We start from the raw sequence: 21,753 nt of genomic DNA, 5'->3' as shown, positions 1-21,753 counted from the left end.
TGTTATCTGTAGAGTTGGTATTTCTGGTGATGCTCTCTGGTCTTGTGACTCTTTGTTGCTTTTGGTCTTTTTTTTTTCCCCTCCACTCAAAGAGAACTCTTAAAATTTCTTGTAGGGCTGGTTTTGTGGTCACAAATTCCTTTAGGTTTTGTTTATCTGTGAAATTTCTCTCTCCTTCTATTTTGAATATCAGCCTTGCTGGATAGAGTGTTCTTGGCTGCATATTTTTCCCCTTTAGCACATTGAATATATCCTGCCAGTCCTTTCTGGCCTGCCAAGCTTCTATGGACAGATTTGCTGTGAATCTGATCTGTCTTCCCTTGTAGGTTAAGGACTTTTTTTCCCCCTTGCTGCTTTCAGGATTCTCTCCTTGTCTCTGTATTTTGTGAATTTGACTATGACATGTCTTGGTGATAGCCAGCCTTTGTTGAATTTAATGGGAGTTCTCAGCTTTTTAAAGTTTTTATTTTAATTCCGGTTAGTTAGCACACAGTGCTATATTAGTTTCAGGTGTGCAATAGAGTGATTCAACACTTCCATACAACCCCAGGTGCTCATCACAAGTGCCCTCCTTAATCCCCATCACCTATGTCACCCATCCCTGCTCCCCCCCCCCACCTCCCCTTTAGTGACCATCAGTTCGTTCTCCATGATTAAGAGTCTGCTTCTTGCTTTGGCTCTGTCTCATTTTTTCCCTTTGCTTGTTTGTTTGGTTTCTTGAATCCCACAGATGAGTAAAATTATATGACATTGGTTTTTTTCTGATTTCAGTGAGCATTATACTCTCTGGTTCCATCCATGTTGTTGCATATGGCAATATTTCATTCTTTGTCGTCGCTGAGTAATATTCCACGGTGTATATATACACCACATCTTCTTTATCCATTCATCTATGGATGGACACTTGGGCTGCGTCCATATCTTGGCTATTGTAAATAATGCTGCCATAAACACAGAGGTGCATGTATCCTTTTGAAATAGCGTTCTTGTATTCTTTGGGTAAGTACATAGTAGTACAGTTGCGGAATCATATGGTAGTTCCATTTTTAACTTTTTGAGGAACGTCCATACTGTTTTCCACAGTGGCTGCACCAGTTTGCATTCTCACCAACAGGGCACTGGGCTTTTTTTTCTCCACGTTCTCGCCAACACCTGTTGTTTCTTTTGTTGTCGACGTCGACTCCATTTTTAAGAGGTAACAACATGGTCAGCTTTTAGTGATCACATTCAATATCTCAGAAACTGTTCTCAATGCTTTACTGAAATTCTTTCATTTAATGTTATAACAACCCAATGGATTACACACTGTTGTATAGATGAGGAAATGGAGACAGACACAGGAGACAACTTACTCAAGTCACGTAGGAAATACATGGCAGAGCAGAGACTGGAGCTCTCCCTCTAAGGATTGCCCACCACGGCCTCCACACAAGCCATACAAAGCTGAAACGGAAGACCTCAGTGGGGCCCAGGGCATCCCTCCTGCTGTCACCAAGCTCCTTCATGATCAATCTTATTTCTAACATGAGGCCTTCCTGACCCAGGTTAGTTGTCCCTGTTAAATTTAAGATGTCCCTGTTAGAGCTTCCCATGACACACTGTTCATTCCACTTGAGAATATTTACCAAACTTGTATGAATTGTTAACTTTTTACTTTCTCACTAGGCTCCAAGCTGTCTTGTTCTTCATCATATCTTAGTGCCTCGACTATGTCTGGCTCAGAATATGGGCTCAGGAACTTTATCAGTCATGATTACCCAAAAAATAGAACCAGTAAGGTGTGTGTATGTGAGAGAGAGAGAGGTACAGAGAGACAGATGGAGAGACAGAGAGACCCAGAGAGACAGAGAGAAAGGGGAGGGACTTTAAGAAATTAGATCATACAATTGAAAGGCAAGTTCAAACTCTGCAGGACAGCCTGGTAGTTTGGGGACCAAGGAAGAGTTGATGTTATAGTCTAGGGTCCAACAGCAGTCCAGAAGCAGAATCCCTTCTTCCTCAGAGGACCTCCTTAAGGCCTTTAACTGATTAGGTAAGACCCACCATGTCATAAAGGATATGCTGCTTTACCCAAAGTCTACTGATGTAAATGTTAATCACATCTTAAAAATCCCTTCACACTGTTAAAAACTGAGAACAAACTGAGGGTTGATGGGGGGTGGGAGGGAGGGGAGGGTGGGTGATGGGTATTGAGGAGGGCACCTTTTGGGATGAGCACTGGGTGTTGTATGGAAACCAATTTGACAATAAATTTCATATATTGAAAAAAATAAAAAATAAAAAAAAAAATCCCTTCACAAACCTATGGCACCATAGCCTAGCCAGGCTGACACATAAAATTAACCTTCACAGTAACCATAGTTACTTTTTGAATAAATGAATAGTACATTATCCAATACTGGAGAGGTTCACATTAAAATAAGTTGACATGTGCATGCCATTCAAATATCTGAATGAACTAGATTGGTTTTAAGATGTCTCTATTTTCTGTCATGTCATGATATGTCTCACCAGAGAAGTTTTAGAAGAGGAGGAAAAGAATTTTCACATGATTCCAATGGTAGCAAGCTATTCCTCTAGCTTTCATACAATGTGTTTACTGCTGTGCATTTAAATCCATCACAATTTTGATTTTTTTCTTTAATGGAAGGAAGTATTATCTAAACATTTTTATTAAAAATTTTTTTAACTTTCTGTTTTAATTTTATTTTTTGAGAGACAGAGAGTGACAGAGCACAAGCAAGGGAGAGGCAGAAAGAGAGGGACACACAGAATCCGAAGCAGGCTCCAGGCTCTGAGCTGTCAGCACAGAGCCCGATGTGGGGCTTGAACCCATGAACGGGAGATAATGACCTGAGCAGAAGTTGGATGCTCAACCAACTGAGCCACCCAGGTGCCCCCAAACATTTTTCTAATTGAGCATATACCTATATACAGGCCACTGGAAACAACAGACAATAACCCCAGCCTTTAGAAAGCTTCTATTATAGTGGGATGGTGAGGAGGATAATAATAAATAATAACTAAGTAAACTATAGAGAATGGCAGATGATGATAAAGTAGGGAAGGAAATCAGAAACACAGAGTCCAAGGTGAGAGCAGGACAATGATATTTTCAATGGGAAGCCATAGAAGGCCTCACTATGAGGTAAAGTTTGAAGAAAACGCTAAAAGTATAGGATCTAGAAAGTCATGTGCATATTTAGGAGTAGAAGAAAGATTTCAGGGAGAGAAAATAGCATGTGCAAAGGCCCTGAGGTGAATTTGTCATGCTTGATCAAGAATAACTAGAAGGCTAATATGGTTAAAGGGTAGAAAGTAGTAGATGTCAAAGCCACAGGGGTCATAAGGGCTTGAATGTATAGGGCCTGATGGAGTTATATGCAGGTTATGAGGATTTTGACATTGACTCAGGGAGAAATGGGAGTCACTGGAGGGTCTCGAGAAGAGGAAGACATGATCTGATTAAAATCCCGAAGACCACTCTGGCAGTAATGTGAAGAATATGGCTGGAAGCTCTATATATGCCAGGTGTATCCAAACTGTTACATAAATTCCCAACTCACAGCTCCCTACAAGGACCACCTGTCCATTTTACATGGTGTGGTTTTGTTTTAAACAAGTTTACCGTGGTGTCATTGACATAAAATACACCACGTGTAAAGTGTGCAAACTGATATGTTTCGATGCATGTATATACCTGTGAAACTATCACCATATTCAAGATAGTGAAATATCCATTCCTTCCATAGTTCCTCATATGGTGTGTTTTTATTTTACTAATCGCATCACCCAGTTGCTGTTTTAAGAGTGGGGTGGGGTGTAGAATAAAGGCAACCGCCATTTGTTCTATATTCTTGCCAAGAACCTGGACACCCTCCCATATAGCTGTGATGGTGGGTTTCCTTCCTCCTGTGCTTACTTTAGGAATACCTAGAAGGGCATGTGCAGGCCAATTTCAACTGTTCCAAAACTTCCACTGCATTTTGAGAGGTGTGGCCTATAGCTGTGAGCAGAGAGAGTGACCCGTGTTTTATGTGGCAAATATTTTTTGCCAAGATTGTTTGAATGAAGCACACCCAGCCTTTTGTAGCTATTTTGGTCCTGCTATAGGGAAAGTAAGCTATTTGGTTTGGAAATGCCTAGGTTTCTGACAGACAAATATAAGCCAGTTAAGATGGATGAAAAGATGTGGCAGAAGGAGGAACTTTTCCCCCTAAGGAATCCACATCATTACCCTTGGCAATAAATCCACACTTGAAGTTAATGAAGAAATACGGACAAGTTGTTTTTTGCTTCCTTAGTTCTACCTTCGATTCTCCTCCCACTGTACCTCGCATCCCTGGGGAGCAATATATTTTCTTACTAGGTGAGAGGAAATTCCTGAATAACTTCATAATATGCCTTGCCAGTATTATCCACCACGCCTTGGAATTTCCTTCCACCCTGTGCGCTGCCTCTCCAAGTTGTTTCTCACCCTGGCCAGATAATGGATTTTTCTCCTCTTACTCTGCACTGACTCCTCAAGGATCTCATGACTTTTTTTATTGCCCAAATAGCCTGAAAAGAGTCATTTTCTCAAGCCCAGATCCACCTATCCTCCATATTTATTACTGAATTTTTTTGTTCAATAATCATTTACAGAGCATCTACTGTATCAGTCAGGTCCCAGTAGAAAACACATGACACATATACAAACTGAGAGAGCTGAGAAGAACTTAACGCAGGGATGACGTTCAAGATGTGAGTGCGTGAGTGCAGGGAACCTAGGAGGAATTACTGTAGAATCCTGGATGCAGTAACAATAGGATTTGTGATCTCCCCTGGGCCTAAAGGGGCAAGAGGGAGAATAAAGAGAACCTGAGAGAGACAGGGAGGGGGAGAGACTCACTCGATGGGAACCTTGGCCTCCAGTTAAGGGATGAAGCCAGCTCACAGCATCCCGGCCAGGAGGTAGCCTGGGGCGTTAACACCCTGACCTTACTCTCCTCTTCTTCCAATCTTGGGTCATGTTCACCCTTGACAAAGTTCATTCAGGGCAAAAGGAAGCCTATTGATACCAGTCATACAGGTCGGCCCTTCAGGGCACAGAGCCTAGTAGAGAGTGGATCTGGAGGGCAAACTTCTGCACACCTGCTTCATGACAAACAAAACACACTGCACTGCTTACTGAACAAACACAGCCTCCTACAGGAACATCATGCAAGTGGTCAAAAATGGGATTCTTTAATTACCACGAAGTTGGCCCTCTTCTATTACCAATCTGGGTGCCACCATCTGCAGGGACACTCAAATCTGAAACCCATGAGATCTGGGCATCATTCCAGGCTCTTCCTCTCTCTCATGCTCCTGCCCTTCTCTCCATGGCTATGTTACCAAGAGCTGCCATTTTACCCCGAAAATGTTCTAAATCCATAGTCTCCTCTCCATCCCTACGGTCATTGCCCCCCAGACAGGCCCGTGCATCTTTTATCTTGTTTATCACGCAAGCAACTTCCACTCTCTAAATCTTCCCCACATTGCCACCACAGTGACTTCTCTAAAACACAATTCCTTTTACTTGTTGATCATGTCTCTTGCACTAGAATATAAGCTCCACTGGCGTAAGAGTTATGTCTCTTTTGTTCACTACCCTATTCTCAGCAGGTACATACGGCATCAGGTGGTTACTCAAATATTTGCTGAATGTGAATATGCCATGTCACTCCCCTGCCTAAAATATCAGTGACTCCCATTGCATCTGGAGTCATACAGTCATTATTAGGATTAGAAACTATCATTTCTTGAGTACAGTAGCATGGTTAATGCTTGTAACTATGAAGTATATAGTATTACTATCTCCAGTTCATATCTGAGGAGACTGAAGGTCAGAGAATTCACATGGTAAACCAAGGCGAAAACTCAAAAGACCTAGAAGACAGCAGACCCATCAGATGGAAAAAGGCTGAATCCCTGAATCGCTGTGTAGAGGGTTACCATCCAAACCATTCTATTAAAGGGTTGTATGGGAAAGAAATGTGTCTACTGTGTTGATCCTCTCATATTTAGGCACTGATTTTTTATAACAGTTAATCTATTACGATGACTCATGTAACTACTACTCAGGATGAATTTATATGTCAAAAACCTATAAAGAAAATTACACTAAGCTAGACAGCCAACAAAACCAACAAATATGCAGAGTTGCTTTTCTCTGATTTAAATAAAAGTATCTCCAAAGGGGTTAATAAATTTCCAAAGGGGTATAGAGAAGAAATGATATTCACAGAAATAAGAAGAGATTATTAAAAGAAACCTAGGAAGATATATGAGATGGGATATGAAAACAACTGAATCTGAAAATCCAACATGGAAAACCCAGCTGTTGCTCCACGAATCTACCCAAGGACCTCCTGGTTGCTTCCAAGTTTCGGGCAGTTACGAAGAAACTCCTATGGACATCTGTGTGCAGGTTTTTGTGCAGACCTAAGTTTCCAAGTCCTTCGGGTAAATACCAAGGAGTGCTATTGTTGGATCATACAGTAAGAATGTTTAGCTTCGTAAGATACTGCCAAACTGTCTCCCAAATATCTGTGCCATTTTGCACTTCCACCAGCAATGATGAAAGTTCCTGTCGCTTCACATTCTTGCCAGCAATTGGTATTGTCAGCGATCGAGATTCTGGCCATCCTAATAGGTAGTTGTCGTGTCTTGCTGTTGTTTTCATTTACGTTTCCCTGATGACATATGATACGGAGCATCTTTTCACATGCTTATTTACCATCTGTACATCTTCCTTAGTGAGGTATCTGCCCAAGTTTTGGGCCCATTTTTAAGTTGAGGCGTTTTGTTTTCTTATTGTTGCATATTTAGAGTTCTTTTATAGTACAGATAACAGTCCTTTGTCAGATGTGTCTTTTGCAAACATTTTCTCTGTCTGTGGCTTGTCTTCTCACTCTCTTGACATTGTCTTTTGCAGGGCAGAAGTTTTCAGTTTTAACGAAGTCTAATTTATCAATTATTCCTGGTAAAAAACAAGGTTCAACAGTAGTACCTAAGTGGCTCCATCAGTTAAGCATCTGACTCTTAATCTCAACTCAGGTCTTGATCTCAGGGTTTTGAGTTCAAGCCCCATGTTGGGTTGCATGCTGGGAATGGAGGCTCTTTTAAAAAAATCAACTAAGTAAGTTTCAAAAATCTTATTGACTTCATTCAATGATTTATAAATCAGGTGACATCCAACCTAGCAGATAAAAAGGTGCTCTAAGGTACTATACAAAATGAAAGACTTTTACAAGCAGAAGGGAGCAGGAACAAGGAACTTCTATGAGGCAAAACAGTGGATTGTTTTTTTGCAGGATTACTTTTCTTTAGGGGATGGCAGGCATCTAAAGGAAGATTACCTAAATCCCACTGATCGAGTAATTCTTGATGGACTAGCTTAAGATTCCATTTCTGGAAGAACTGAAACTGTTTAAGTCTTGGTTTGCTGATGCAGCGCCCAGCAGAAGTTTGTTTGGGACCTGTTGTCTTGATTTTAATAATTCGTTCATGGATCACACCTTTGGTGTTGTATCTAAGCATAGCTTTTGGAATTCCTTTATAAATCCTCGCTAGATGGGTGAAACTCTTCTTTGGACAACACTGAATACAGTGATGACAAGTTAACTAGGAATGTAGTTCAGGATAAATATATAAAACTTGGAAGCCTGTTTGATATATTGGCAAGTCTTCAACATATCCTATATATGTCCTATGGGGGTGTATATATCCCATAAAAGTCTTGAAAGAAAACACTAAAACAAATGCGACGGAAAAATATTTAAGATATATTGTAAGAAAAATTTCCAGCAAGACATGAGTCTCATACTTAAAGTGAGCTCCAATGCTAGTAATATAAATACAAATATGTCCATACCTAGATATATCCGAGATAAAGAAAAAAAAATCTTTAAAGCTAGCACAGTAAAAAAAAAAAAATACCTACAAAAAAGGCAATCAAATTGATGGCAGACTTGTCATCAACAAGAAAGAACAAAGATAATAGAGTACTAGTGTCAACATGCTGAGGGAAAACAATAGTCTTGAAAATACGATATACATATGATACAAAACTATTGTCCAAAAGTAAGGAGGAAAAACAATCTCAGGCATATGAAGACGAAGGTTCTTACTAAAAGAAGTAGTAAAAAGTATAGCTGAGCAAGATGAAAGGATTTATCTTAGGAATACAAGAGTTAGTATAACAAGATCGGCACGGCATTTTTGGGGGGAAAAATAAAAAACCAACCAGAAAAAAACATGGACACAAAAGAAGTCCTGAATGCGTGGAGAAGTATCACAAAATTGGCAGTTCTCTCAAAATCAATCTGTAAATATCTTAAGATACTGATTAAAATTTTCATCGCCTTTTGAAACCGAAACTTGACAAGATGACCGTAAAATCTAAGTGGAAGAATTAGAGCCGATGATAGCCCACATAATTTGAAGAAGATTGTGCCTGTCCTACCAGTTACCGAGACCTATTTTATTTTTATTTATTTATTTATTTATTTAAAAAAAAATTGTTTTTTTCAACGTTTATTTTTGGGACAGAGAGAGACAGAGCATGAACGGGGGAGGGGCAGAGAGAGAGAGGGAGACACAGAGGGAAACAGGCTCCAGGCTCTGAGCCATCAGCCCAGAGCCTGACCGGGGCTCGAGCTCACGGACCGCGAGATCGTGACCTGGCTGAAGTCGGACGCTTAACCCACTGCGCCACCCAGGCGCCCCTACCGAGACCTATTTTAAAGCTTCAGTCATTAAAACAGTGTAGTGTATGCCCAGGAATAGACACGCATGGCCACGGAACAAGTTAGAAAGCTTAGAAGCAAATCCAATAGTTAACGGCACTACATATGTAACATAGATGGTGTTTCATATCGGTGGAGAAAGAATGTTAGCAATATGAATATTTTTTAAATCTTTGTAATATGTTTTTGTCTGTTGATGCTGTTCCCTGTACATACATTTGGTCTTGGGGAAACATAATAGGAAGTTTGAGTCTTGTCATAGACCCAGCTGTCCTTTCTTATCAATATTTACCAAGAATCTGACATAATTGACTGCTGCTTCTCTCATTCCTTGTTTTAGCTCCCAGTCGATCGGGAACTCAGAAACAGGGGAGGAGAAAATTGTGATTCCGTACCAATGAAAATCTTCTCTGCAAGGTGGAAATAAAAGTATAGCTACTTCAGTGAATGCTGTGAGATTTAAATGGGTTTATATGTGCTCAATGCTGAGAGCAGTCCTGAAGGACCACACTACACTCCCTTGCTTGACAAACTATTTTGATGTAGGTACAGAGAGTCCTGGTCCGATCTCATGGACCCAGTCATTTCACCACTTACAGATGATTTATAACATGATGTAAATTCTAGAGGAACCCATGTCCTTCCCTAACACTAAATTTAAATCATTTCAAGACAGGTTGTTGGGACCACCTCACCATAATTGATCCGGACAATGTAACAGATGGCACAAAGGGCACACGGTGCTCATTAACAAGTTTCTTTCCCAGTGCCGTGCACCAACTTACATATGCACATTAAACCCTAAGTAAGTATTTTCCATCCATCCATAGTGTTTAGATCATCACATAAAATTTCCTGAATACGTATACTCTGCTGCTGTTGAAGCTAATTTTCATTATTCCATTTATCACGTTATTTCATTTGATGTCAATAGGAATAATGAAGTTAACTGCAGCCTTCTGAGAAATCAATGGGAAGAAATTACTTTGGCACTTCCTTTCTCACTGAAGTTCAGGACTGTTGTGACATTATCTATTAACGATCATCCTGATGCCGGGGAGCAAGTCTGGGCTTGAGAGCATTGTTTGGGTTGACTTACATTTCACCGCACTAGATTTTACATACTATACAAGTGCTTTGTTTCCTTAGTAACACCAATGCCTTGGGTTTTCCAAAAGCAACATATTCAGTATTCCTTAGAGGACCATCTTCTTGGACAGTTTGTTCTCAACAAGTGAATTGATTGGAAATTGATCACAGGGCATATCCACTGATGTACATTTTTGAATGTCTGATATGCCCATGAAGGTTACAAAGAATCATGAAACCTAGTCTCTGACTTTGGGTGTCACAAAAATCTAGTGAGAGAAAAAACAAATACACTGAAGGTTTACATTTAATCCAGAGGAGGAAATGATTCAAGAGACATCAGCAAGTCTTCACAGAGATTTCTGACATGATGATAGGGTTGTAAAGGATGAATAGAAGTTCAGTAAGCAGACTGAGTGAAAAAGCACATATTCTGAAGTATTGAATTATGAAATAATATACTGTTTCTGAAAATTAAAAGACTCGATGCATTCAGTATACTAACCATAGATACATATATGTATGCATATTTAAAATAGGCACCTGGGTGGCTCAGTCGGTTAAGCGTCCGACTTCAGTTCAGGCCATGATCTCGCGGTTTGTGAGTTCCAGCCCCGCACTGGGCTCTGTGCTGACAGCTCAGAGCCTGGAGCCTGCTTCGGATTCTGCGCCTCCCTCTTCTCTCTGCCCCTCCCCTACTCATGCTCTGTCTCTGTCTCTTTCTTCCTCTCTCTGTCTCAAAAATAAATAAACGTTAAAAAAAAAAAAGTAGAAATATTTCCCATTAACCTTGCACTGGTTAACTCGCTTGCAAAAAAATTAGCCAAAACTCAGTGGCTAAAAACAAGAGTCATTTATTATTGCTTTTGTATCTACAAGTCTACTGGAAGTCCGCTGACATTCATCTAGACTGTGTGCAGGTAGGGCAAGTCTGCTCTACGTGTCTCTCGTCCTCCAGCCACCAGCGGGCTGCCTGAACTTGTCCTTTTCGTTGTAATGGCAGATGTGTAAGAAGGCAAGTGGGAACACTAAGGCTTTTGCAAACCGAGGCTCAGCAGTGTCATTTCCAGCATCTGTCATTGTTCCAGGCAAGTTACATGGCAAATCTCAAGTCAAGGGGTGGGGAACTACACTCCACCCTTGATGAGGCCACGGCGAGGATATGCATGCTGGGATGGGTGAAGAATCAGGGCTATTCATAGAACCTACCTCATACTTCCAGCAGCGATTTGCCGGAGCTTACAACAAAAGGCATGGAAGGGGGTCTATTACTAAAAGTCCGGTCTATGAGGGACCATTTACAACAAAACCCCAGGAAACTGTTCTAATCAGGCGTGGCATGAGTTTTGAGATTCCTGCCAGCCAAAAGGAAAAAGAAACAGGAAAAGGGACATTTTCTTTACAAAAGGGCAAAGAAAATAAGATGTCTGAGAAAAAGAAGAACGACAACTTGCAATGAAAATGAAATACGTACACATCTATCTAACTCACCAACACATTTACATGCATGTGTGCCTGTACATTCTATGGAGTGAAAACATGGGCTTTCATGTATAATGTGATAAACTCTTCACGTAAGTAATCTGTACATGTCCATCATTCATTCTTTACCCCCTGCCAAATATTAGGTAACCTTTGTGTGTAAAGTCCTTTTTAACTAGGGGAATGTATCATCCCTGATACCTCCAAAGAAAATCAGTCAAGAAAGACCAGACAAAGATAACTAGTCGGATTTTTTTTTTTCCATCTCTGGTGTCTGACTGGATGACAAAGAAGTCTGGTACTTTAGCCAACCTGTCTGCCAACATTTCACTTGCTTCCCTTGCTATTAGTTGCCAGGTTGAAAAGTAAAACCAAAACAAAATGGTCTTTGGCAAAATCTGGACCTTTTATCCCCACTTAATAAATATTTGAGGGGCGCCTGGGTGGCGCAGTCGGTTAAGCGTCCGACTTCAGCCAGGTCACGATCTCGTGGTCTGTGAGTTCGAGCCCCGCGTCAGGCTCTGGGCTGATGGCTCAGAGCCTGGAGCCTGTTTCCCATTCTGTGTCTCCTCCTCTCTCTGCCCCTCCCCCGTTCATGCTCTGTCTCTCTCTGTCCCAAAAATAAATAAACGTTGAAAAAAAAATTTTTTTAAAAATAAATATTTGAAATCTCTCTGTTGCCTCACATCCTGTGTGAATTTGTAGGAGAACCAGTTTGGCTGCTTTATTCAGAAACAAACATTTAGATGTGCGCCTTTAGGCTAGTACCTGAAACAATAGCAGTGCCTCATTTGTATACCCTGCTCTTAACTTTCTCAAACAAGTGGCAATAAGGTTTTGGGTCTGGGACTGCCTCTGCCTCTGATTGTACCCTAGTTACTTACTCTGTGTGACCTGAAATATCATTTAATGTATTTGAATCTGGATGTCTTCATTTGTAAAGGTGACGACAATCCTATCTACCTTCAAAGCATGGTTACAAGGATTAATTTTGAGATTGCGTGTGTGTGTGTGTGTGTGTGTGTGTGTGTGTGCGCGTGTGCGCGTGTGTGCACGTGCACCAGGATCAGGGCAGTAGCACATATTAGGTATCCGGTAGATGTTGGACCCCTTCCTCCTATGATGTCAGGAGGACTATGCCTTCATTCACTAAGCACATGTCCTATAATGTATCAAGCAGATTAAATAAGAAAATTGAGCTATAAAATAATCAGGTGAGGGGCGCCTGGCTCAGAAAGTGTCCATCTCTTGATTTGGGTTTTAGGTCATGATCTCATGGTTGTGGGATCAAGCCCCACATTGGGCTTGTCACTGGGTGTGGAGCCTGCTTAAGATTTTCTCTCTCCCTGGGGCATCTGGGTGGCTCAGTTGGTTGAGCATCGGACTTTGGCTCAGGTCGTGATCTCACAGTTTGTGAGTTGGAGCCCCACACGGGGCTCACTGCTGTCAACCTGTCTGTGCAGAACCTGCTTTGGATCTTCTGTCCCCCCTCTCTCTGCCCCTCCCCCACTTATGCTCTCCCAAAAATAAATAAATATTTTAAAAAAGATTTTTCTCTCTCCCTTTCTCTCTGCCTCTCCCCTCCCCCTCAAAAAAAAAAACAAAAAACCTATCAGGTGAGTTTCCAGTGGTTGCACAGAAGAAGGAAAGCAGAAACCAGATTTCTCAGGTCTCCATCCCTGGTTTATTCTGTAGCTATACTCTTCATTCATGCACCTGCTCACCCATTATTTATTTGCCCCGACTGTATGCTGAACACTCTGCTAGGCATTGTACATTTAAATAACTAAAAGAGACTTGCCCTCAACCAGCTTACAGTCCTACAGGGGTACAAACAGAGGAACACAATGATATTACCTTGTAAGAGAGGCTGATAATAGAGGATTTGGCTCAAGATCAAGGAGAAAAGAATGCAAGCACTGTTGAGTGAGTAACTGTTCTTTCTTTCCTTGACTCCCTGTGAACTCCACTTTCCCATTCAGTCTCAGCCCATGTACCGGCACCCATTCCAGTCACTTATGTCCCCACTCAGACCCCTCCTCTGCGCTCCCGACACACATACCCACCTTCCCCGCTTCTTCTGTCTCAAAGCCCTTGAAAGTCACGCCGAAGAGCAAGTCTGTGATCCTTCCTGGTACCTGCTTCCCGGTGCTCCCTAGCTCAGTGAGCTCACCACCACCCCTCCAGGTAAGCAGGTCAGAAATCTAGGAGCCATCTTGGATTTCTCCCTCTCCCTCCCCCTACACCATACCTGTCCTGTGAGCCATATCGGTTCCACCTTCTCACGCTCTCTTTAATCAACGTACTCTCTTCACTCACACTACCACCAACAGTCCAGTTACCATGGGCACCTGTTGGAACTACTGTTACAACTTTGCTGTTTTTACACTGATACCCAGTCTCACCCTGACAAATCTTCTGGAAACAGAAATCGGTATGTCACCTTCCTTCTGAAAACCTTTCCGTGTCTTCCCATGTGTGTAATCTATGGACTCGTTTCCTTAACGCAGCCCAGGAAGCCCTATGTGATTCTGGCCCCCTCCAAACCCCACCCTTCCACAGTTAACTCCTCCGCTCTCCTCCTTCTAGCCATGCTGTTCATCTTTCAGTTTGCGGCTTCTTATTAAAAATGACATACCAGGAGTACCTGGGTGGCTCAGTCGGTTGAGCGTCTGACCTGGGCTCAGGTCATGATCTCACAGGTCGTGGGTTCAAGCCCCGCGTCGGGCTCTGTGCTGACAGCTCAGAGCCTGGAGCCTGCTTTGGATTCTGTGTCTCCCGCTCTCTCTCTGCCCCTCCCCTGCTCGTGCCCCATCTCTCTCCCTCTCTCAAAAATAAACATTAAAAAAATAATTAAAAAAAATAAAAATGATGTACCATATTATTAGTTTTGGGAACATCTCAATGAGGAGTGAAAAGTAAGACTTTCTTCCTCCCCTCCTATCCAGGGCTTCTCACTTTGGCTCCTCAAAAGTTCATTCAGTTGGGGGGTCCCTCAACGCGTCAGTGTAGGCTGGCCCACCTGGAAAACTTAATGGACTGTGCACCTCATGCTATAACTGGCCACAGAGAAGCCAGTGGTACCCAGCAGGTTGTGACAGTAACATCCAGTTCCTTCTCTCTAAGGAGGAAGGCCTCAACCAGCTAAGGCTAATGGGACAATTTCTGCTTTGGCCTGGTCTCAACTCCTCATTTACTATATCATCCAAGTTCTATGGATCTCTTTCTGAGTCTCTCCTGAATTGTGGGCCTAAGACAACTTCATTCTGAGTTACTGATTATTTGTAACAGGGCTCTCCATGCTGTGTTACAGAAAATTCTCAACCTTTGTTCATGCTGCTTTCAGTGTTTATTTCAAACATTGCAACTTCTCTAAGGAACTGATAAAGAGGCTTTGCTTGCTTCCAAGATGCTAACAGGTGACCGGTAGGCAGAGAGTTACTAACAGCAGGGCTTCACTCTGAGTGTAGAATCCAACAACCTTCCAGTAGCCTGTACACTCAAGGCCAGTGGCCTCATTATTTTTCTCTTTGGGTTTAGTATGTGGTTTTTTGCCCCCCCCCTTGTCTTTTTGCATGTCAGGAAGTATTTTAAGACTCCTTGAGTGAGGAAGGGTAGGTTCCTGAATGAGGTCCAGGATCAAAACAGATTCCCCAATTGGGGAGATACCTGCGCACAATTAAATTTCCCGTGCAGCACCATTAAACATCCTTCTGGTTGCCCTAGTTCGCAGTTTTATTGTTTAACCAGTTCTTGCTGACAGTCTTGGGGGTTGCAGGTCTGTCTGACAGCCAAGTGCATATTATTTCCATTATAGTACATGCCACTATATTCTCTAGGAGGGAATGTTTTAGGTGATGCCAAGTGAGAATTAACTAATTACATTTCTCCCGGAATCTGTCATTATGTTAAAGACTGACTCTTCCTCCAGCTAGCACATTTGGTATCTCCCATTTTCTGCCTTTCCAAATGTTACAGACTCTTCAAGACCTAGTTCCCTTTTTACAGCTAAATAGGGACTCTTTGCTCTCTTGAAATCTCATAGCCTTTGGCGTTTGTTCACTTTTATGTTGTGTCGTTCTGAAAAGGAGTGTCACTTAATAACAGCCATATAGTTGTCTAGCTTCTTGGATGGTTTTTTGTTTTGGACGTTATTGATAGTTTCTCTTCACTTACATTGTTAATAATGTCACGGATTAATAACGATTTCCTTGGAAGCAGGAACTAGCCCTTTGCTTTTATTGAATCCTCAGGTTATATCCAAACACCTGGGCACGGGGTTGGTGTTTTATAAATGTTTGCTGCTTATTCTCAAGTGGAAAAATACCCGTCAAATCGGAGTCCAAAAACATGCAAAGTCACGTAAGTTGGAAGGAGGTGGGGTGGTTTATGGTAAGGAACAGACGCTACAAAATGTACAGAGGGGTTAAGAACATGGATTTTAGAGTCATACAAACCCAAGTGCAAATCCTGGTTAGGCTACTGGATAATTACGTGACATGGGTAAATTAATAACGTTTCTGAGCCTTTGTCTTCTCATCTGTAAAATGCAGATCACATCTATCTTACTATAGACGGTGGTGAAAACGGAACGAGACAATGCACGGAAGTCTAAGCGCAACACCTAGTTCACAGGATGTACTCAACAAAGGATATACACACAGCGTTAATTATTAACAGTATCAATATTAGTACCATTAGTGGTGTTAATGTCAATACTGAAAGAGCAATGCCTTTGGAATCAGCCTTTCATCGTGACAGTCATTAGTTACGTGGCCCGTGTCAGGTAAGGTCCCTTGAGAAGCAGATGACAAGGCAGGATGTACAAGACACTCGCTGGGGAGAGTGATACAAAGGATAAAGATAGAGGGAACAGGGGAGGGTAGGTAATGCAGGTCTGATACTGTGAAAGAACAGGGGGAAGGAAGCAGCATCCGGTAGGAAAATCCCTGCAGATCTGAGTATGGTTCTGAGAAAACCCTGGCCTGGCTAATGCAGAGCCTCGGGGCGGAAGTTGGAGGAATCCCACCTCGGGCAGGACCGCACAGCTCTAGGGCCACTGCTGTGCGTGCCCCCCACTTGGTCATTATTCCACCTGTTCCAGTCAGCTCATCACCCGCGGCATGAAGAACACAATAAATACTCCCTGGAAAGAGTGCAAGAGTTCACTTAGGTGATTTACGTGGAGTATCTGGAACACAGTCAAGCGTTCAGAGAAACCCATTCTTTTCCTTTTCCCGTTGTTTTATCTTTTGTCTTTCACTTCCCATCCCTCCAAGAGAGACTCCCAGTCTTTTCTAACTACTTCTAAGCATCAAGGCTGCAGCTAATAGCCTAACATTGTAAAATCCTACTTTTTATCTCAGCTATCCAATCTTGGGCAAAATATCCTAGAATTAAATTATCCAGATAATGGCTCTGGCCATTTCGTTCCTTTACCTAGATAAAAACAGTCTCAGAAGGAAAAAAAAGAGAGAGAGAGAGAAGAGAGAAATGAAAAGCAATTCATATTTAGCATTAGGTTTCTTTTTCCTTGAGGGAATGAAGCTTGCTTTTCTTTGAGATTAAATACTTGAAGGGAACGCTATGTCTTGAAAGCTTCATCCTATTCAAGTCACTGGGGCATTCAAGAACTAGAATTATTTAGATCAGGGAAGATGAGCTGAGTGGGGGAAGATTGCTTTCCTGGGACTATTGGAGTTCTCAGAAAGAAACCCTTCCGAATTCTAGCCCACTAATACAGACAAAGGGGCAGAGGTTGAAATAATTACATATTGCACAGAGAAACTGAAAAACATAAAACATCAATAATGGAATTCTACAGAGGAATGTTTTTATAAGCTGTGGCAAGTAGAGATATAAACACATATAGTTTTTATATGATCCTTTCTATACGCAATCTCTTCTATAAATTGCACTTGGTAGAAATACGTTTTGATTTTGCTTCTGCTTGAGTATAACAGAGGTGTTAGGCAGTCTCAAAACTTCTGCGCGGAGGAGCTCACTCTCCCCGCCTGAAACACCACCGGTTTAAACTGGTTATGTTCCAAGGATTTCACAATGTTGTGTGGTTGCCTCCGGGTGCCTTGACATACAAACAAAACAAACAGTTTCATATTAGTCTCCTCAGAAAGTTTCTCAATAAAGCAACTTTGTTCCATGTCTGGCTTGGTGAGACCCACCTTGTCTGTACCTGTTCATTCTGGATTTTCATTTGAATCAAGGAGTGTTGAGATCCATTCAGTGAGAGGGAAGAGAAAGCACTCAGGTTTCCATGATGGCCTGCGTGTTGTAGCACTCAATGGTCAGATTTCCCGTTTAACACCTTCAAAAGTTACTCACTGCTTACCAAAAAAGACAGATTGTTTTGGCACAGTCTTCTTTCCTAATCGTGGCATGTTTCAAGATACTAAAAGATGAATGAATAATGTAATAAGCATCCATGTATTCACAGCCTAGCCTTGCCAAATCTTAACATTTTGCGATAATCACATCAAATCTTTTTAAAATTAACCCTGAAGATTAGATCTAGGCACGAAGGCCCTGGGATCCCCTCCTTCTCATTCCTTACTGCCCTTCTTGGAAGTAACCGGAGTCCTGATTTTGATGTACATCAGTCCTGCTTATGTTTTTTATACTTCCGGGATGTATGAAATAGATCTAAAAACAATTCATGGCATTTTTCAGGTTTTAAAATACATCTAAATGTTATCTTTTATATATCCAGCTAAAATCTATGTTTGCATGTGGTATGAGAAAGATACATTTGTATTTTTTCTTTCCAAATGAGTAACATTCCCATCCCTTCTCCTTGACATGTATACATTATAATTCATCCTATCTCCTTTTGTCTGTTCAGGTGTTGTGTTTTTGTTTTTGTTCTGTTCACTTTCTTCTTGGGTCACTTGTAGTAAGTTATAATCGGGTAGCAAATGTTCCATTTCTTCTAAGTTTTCAAAATTTTTGACATAAAGTTGTCTATAGAATTGCTTCAGTATTTTTCATTTCTCTCTTGCTTTTACTGTTACGGCCACATTTTAACTCGTAAGGCCAATTACGAACGTTGCCTGCTTCCTTCATAACCAGCTTCTCTGGAGGTTTTTCCCTTAAATTCATGTTTTAAAATTGAATAACGGCTTTAATTTTAACAATCCTCTCTAATACAGCTTTGTTTTCTACGCATTTAACTTTCGTTCTTACACTGCTCATTTCTTCCTTTGGGCTTACACTTTTTAAAAGTTTCTAATTTGTTGGGTTCAAGTTTGGCATTCTAATATACAGCCTTCTTTTATAATATAGCAATTTAAAGTTATGAATTTTTCTGCACTTACTGTGTTAGCCAATTTTCACTAGTGTTGACGTTATCACGTGCAAAGTTTACATTCTTGGATTGGGTAGTAGAAGATGGGGGACAGAAATAAATGAATAAATACACAAAATATATTTTATAAGTGATGGGTGCTATGGAAAAATGAGTCATAAAAGGGAATAAAGGTGTGCTAGGGGTAGGGAGGGGGATTTGTGATTTTAAATAGAATTATTAAGCAAGGCCTCACACACAAGGTGATATCTGTGCAAAGACCTGAGGGAGAGGAAGGAAGGACCCATGCAGCTATGTGGGGGGAGAGCATCCAAACCCAAGAGACTGCAAGGTCAAGGGTTTGGAGGGGGAAACTTGACTCAAGTGTTTGAGGAAGAGCAAGGAGGGAGGTATGGCTGGAGCAGAGAGGGAGGACAAAGCAGAGGGCCGAAGGGGTTAAGGGTTCAGAGAGTTAACAAGGCATGCCAAACAGGGCTATGTGGGCCTTTTATGTACGTCTACCACTAATGGGATAGGAAGCCACTGGAAGGTTTTGGGCAGAGGATCGACACGATATGATCCAACTTTTACTGTCTCAGGCTCAGATGAGTAGACGGGGGCAGCAGCAGGAAGGTTGGGTAGGAGGCTACCAAAAAATCCCGGTGAAAGACACCAGTGGGGTGGACTGTAGTCATAGTGGTGAGTGAAGTTAATAGAAAACATGGAACCATTTTAGCTATCATCTTTCAACTATTACTTCCACTTGTCATTTCTGTGTATGTTATTATTTTGCATTCCGTTTGCCATGTCTCTTAAATTTTTTTCATGTGTATTTCTCTAAATGATAGTCTTAGCAACTTCTTAGGGTCTGTTTTCCAATTTACTAATTTTTCTTCAGCTTATCCTAGGCTACTATTTATACTATATAATGATTTTTATATCAAAAACTATATTTCTCACCTTTATTCTTTCTCAGATACATTTTAAATGATGTCTTCCTCTTCTCTCATATATGCGGTTTCTTTTTTAATGTTTTTAATCATTTTAAAGATACCTAGTTCATAGTTTCTATTATCTAAAGTTCTGGGAGGTCTCCTTCCGTTGTTTACTGGTCTCTTACCTCTCCCTAGTGATTATTCCTTCATGAATTATATAATTTTTCCTTGTGAGCTAATCTGCAATGGGGCTTCTGCTTAAAAAAATATTTTGTAACCTTGTTTGCTGGTATGTCCTGCCAGCATGGTTTTGTGCTTGCTTCTCCCCGGAGCTACCAAAATAATAGCTGTCTGGCAGAACTTTTCCGTTAATTTCTCAGCTTGCATTTTTCCAGGTCTCTTCTGCAGTATTTATTCAACCTCCACACGCAAGTGCAGCAGGTCTATGGTAACAAATTATCAGAGATGACAACTTTGTTTTTATGTCCAGGCTGACAAACAGATTTTATTCGGGAATTCCTCTAACAGTAGATGGATTTCTTTAAGCCGTATACTTTATTTCTAGAGTGCTCAGAAGACTCTTACTTTGTGGGTGGATATCAGGTATGCAGCCATCTATCCCCAGCACTCCGGACTATTGTCTCATTCACTGTCTGCTTAGGCACATCGAAGTCAAGACCTTTGTTACTAACAGGGTCAGCTCATGAGCTTACTAGTGAAGTTTGCGGCGCTTTGGGTTCCTGTAGATTTTCCTCTCTTGTCAACTCAGCTATACATTTAAATGATGTTTGTTGTATTTTATAGAGCTATCTAAAGTGACACGTTGATGCAAACGAACAGTGAGCTGTTCTGGCCCTTCATAATCTGTTGACAATTTATCTTTCTGGTTTTATATTCCACGTATCACCCACAGGAGCTACATAAGTAGGCCAAATTGACAAATTATTACTTTGCTTCTTCTGTTTTCTTCTCCTGGCTTTCTTCCCTTGCTAATCTCTTATGTCCGTATATGAGTCATGTATTCAGGGACTGCTTAAATATCACTGCTTTCAGGAAGCCTTCCCTCATCTGCCAAAGGGAAGTGATCTTCTCTCCCACAGTATCTTATCTGTGTCTCATATTTAGTGTCTATGGACTTCCCCATCTCTTGTGCCTATTATTATGCTCTTAGTTTCTCCAACTCTACCCCACTCCGAGCATTGAACTGGAAACTTTTGATCCAGGACAAGATCTGTGGTTAATTCATTTTGTATTTATCCCAGCTGTAGCACTACAGTCTTTTGGTGTCCGAGAGCTTATTAAACAAAATTGAATTTCAGCGGCGTTTCAAACAAAAGCTGTAATATAACAGAATGGGATTGGTCTACACCCAGCGAACGCTTAGATTAGGTATCTGCAAATCCATTATAATCTCAAGGCCTAATAAAAGTAATAATAGTATAAATGGTTGAACCTGTTACATTTCAGGCACTTTGCTAGTGCTTTACTTATACGACCTCTAATTCTTTCGACAATTCTGAAAAACAGATGAGGCTCAGGTCGTTGCTCAAGATCACAGAGGTAGTAATAGGGAGAGATGAGGTTTGGATCTAGAGCTGTCTGGCTTCTGAAGATAACAAAGGCATATGCATGTAAATACTGGCATAGAAAAGCTCTATGCTTTAGTGAAGACAAAGGACCATGTATTCCATGTAGATGACCAGAAAAGGTAGGCTCCTGTCCACGGGATTGGAACGATGCACTCATCGTGAAGGCTCAGCTCCAGAGTCATCTGCTCCAGGAAGCACTGGCTCCCCCTGCTCAGTCAGTTTCCCTCTACTGAGCCTCCACAGTCCTCTCCATATTTGTCTTCACTGTTACCCTTTTATTAGTTGGTTTTAATAGTCTATTTATGGGATCTTCTCCCCATTAGACAATGACTGACTTGAACAGGAACTTTATTTTTTTTTTACTCTGTTTTTCCATTAAAATCCCATAAGATGTGAATAGCACGTTCTTATCAAATCTTTCACAGGCCAGATCCCAGTGTTGGATGTTGACAGTACAAACTCACAGATAAAGTTTTTAAGAAGTTCCGCAGAAAAGAGATTATTTCGTCTTAACTAAAGAAGCATTTCCCAACCTCACTTGACCACAGGATCTTTTCTCTCAGAACACTTATTAATATAATCATCCA

This window comes from Lynx rufus, unplaced genomic scaffold (genome assembly GCF_022079265.1).
Source record: "Lynx rufus isolate CCGP_SWC_20201006 ecotype Redwood Valley unplaced genomic scaffold, mLynRuf1.p SCAF_2, whole genome shotgun sequence".
NCBI lineage: Eukaryota > Metazoa > Chordata > Mammalia > Carnivora > Felidae > Lynx > Lynx rufus.
This window is presented reverse-complemented; position numbering follows the sequence as displayed.